This window comes from Cnephaeus nilssonii (genome assembly GCF_951640355.1).
Source record: "Cnephaeus nilssonii genome assembly, chromosome: X".
Taxonomy (NCBI): Eukaryota; Metazoa; Chordata; class Mammalia; order Chiroptera; family Vespertilionidae; genus Cnephaeus; species Cnephaeus nilssonii.
In genome coordinates this window covers 57,050,120-57,052,596 of record NC_137071.1, presented here as the reverse complement: position 1 = coordinate 57,052,596, position 2,477 = coordinate 57,050,120, and positions in this window count along the sequence as shown.

The following is a 2,477-nucleotide window of genomic DNA, read 5'->3' as shown; positions in this document are numbered from 1 at the left end:
GATATGAAAAAGGTCCAACTAGAAATGAAACATACACTGACTGAAATAAAAAATATTATACAGAGACCCAGCAGCAGACTAGAGGAACACAAGAATCAAGTCAAAAATTTGGAATACAAAGAGGCAAAGGACACGCCTCCAGAAAAGCAAGAAGAGAAGAGAATTCAGAAAGTAGAAAATAGTGTAAGAAGCCTCTGGGACAACTTCAAGCGTACCAGCATCTGAATTTTTGGGGTGCCAGAAGAAGAGAGAGAGCAAGACGCTGAAAACCTATTTGAAGAAATAATGACCAAAAACTTCCCCCACCTGGTAAAAGAAATAGACTTACAAGTTCAGGAAGTGCACAGAACCCCAAGCAAAAGGAATCAAAAGAGGACCACACCAAGACACATCATAATTAAAATGCCAAGGGCAAAAGACAAAGAGAGAATCTTACAAGCAGCAAGAGAAAAACAGTTAGTTATTTACAAGGGAGCACCCATATGATTATCAGCTGATTTCTCAACAGAAACTATGCAGGCCAGACGGGAATGGCAAGAAATATTCAAAGTGATGAATAGCAAGAACCTACAACCAAGACTACTCTACCCAGCAAAGTTAGCATTCAGAATTGAAGGGCAGATAAAGAGCTTCACAGATAAGAAAAAGCTAAAGGAGTTCATCACCACCAAACCAGTATTATATGAAATGCTGAAAGGTATTATTTAAAAGGAGGGAAAAGAAGAAAAAAATAAAGATAAAAATTATGAACAACAAATACATACCTATCAACAAGTGAATCTAAAAGTCAAGTGAATTAAAAATCTGAAGAACAGAATAGACTGGTGAACATAATAGAATCAGGGGCATAGGATGGGAGTGGATTGATAATTCTCAGGGGGAAGGGGGTGTCTGTATGGGGGGTATGGGAAGAGACTGGACAAAATCATACACCTATGGATAAGGATAGTGAGGGGGGAGGTAAAGGCAGAGGGAAGGGTGGGAACTAGGTGGAGGGGAGATATGGGGGGGGGAAGGAGAAACAATTGTAATAATCTGAACAATAAAGATTTATTTAAAAAACAAACAAACAAACATTTTTTAAATGGTTGGCTGTTTGTTTGCAATCCAGCTGATATGGCAGCAAGCAAAGACTCCAGTGTTTGAGCATATGAAAGACTGCCTGCTTCCCTGTGCTAGAAATAACAGCATCTAAGTGAAGATTTAAGAAAAACTTAGTGACTGCTAGATTATCCTTAGGACTCTGCATTAACTCTATTATGTTCTTGGTATTATAAAAAAAAAAAAACACCACACACATTTGTCCCAGAAATTTAGTTAACATCTTAAAACTGAATATTTATGTATGTTGCCTACATAAATGTATTCACTGTACACTATATGATTTGGGATTTTGTTTTTATTTTTAAACTAGAGGCCCAGTGCACAAATTCATGCACCAGTAGGGTCCCTTGGTCTGGCCTGCAGGATCGGGCCAAAACCGGCTCTCTGACATCCCCTGAGGGGTCCTGGATTGCGAGAGGGTGCAGGCCAGGCCAAGGGACCCCACCGGTGTACGATCAGGGACAAGGAGGGATGAGGGAAGTTGGCCAGCCAGGGAGGGGCAGCGGGAAGGCTTCAGGGTGTGTCCAGCCTGTTTCGCTCAGTCCCAATTGGCTGGACCCCAGCATCAAGCTAACCTACCTGTCAGAGCGTCTGCCTCCTGGTGGTCAGTGCATGTCATAGCGATTGGTTGACTGGTGGACTGTCTGCCCCCTGGTGGTCAGTGCATGTCATAGCGAGTGGTTGAGTGGCCTTAGCATATCATTAGCATATTATGCTTTGATTGGTTGAACGGAGGATCAGATGACCAGGCACTTAGCATATCAGACTTTTATTATATTAGATGGGAGCTCTTTTGTTTACAAGTTCATTAAAAAATAAAAAATGGGAAAAATCCAGCACACATTTATGATAACTCTCAGCAAAGTGGGAATAGAGGGAACCTACCTCAACATAATAAAGGTTATATATGACCAACCCACAGCCAACATCATACTCAGTGGACAAAAACTAAAAGTGTTCCCCTTAAAATCAGGAACAAGACAGGGAAGTCAGCTTTTATGACTGTTATTCAACATAGTACTGGAAGTCCTATCCATACCAAACAAACAAGGAGAAGAAATAAAATATATCCAAATTAAAAAGGATAAGTAAAACTATCATTATTTGCTGATGAAATAATATTGTATATAGAGAAACCTAACAATTACACCAATAGACTAAAGCTTATAAATGAATTGAGTAAAGTACCAGGAAACAAAATAAATATTCAGGAATCATTTGCATTTTTATAAACCAAAAATGAACTCTCAGAAAAGGAAACTAGGAGAACAATATGATTTACAATTGCATCAAAAAATACTTATGAATAAATTTAAACAAGAGGGTAAAAGAACTGTACTCAAAAAATTGTAAGACACTGAAGAAAGAAATTG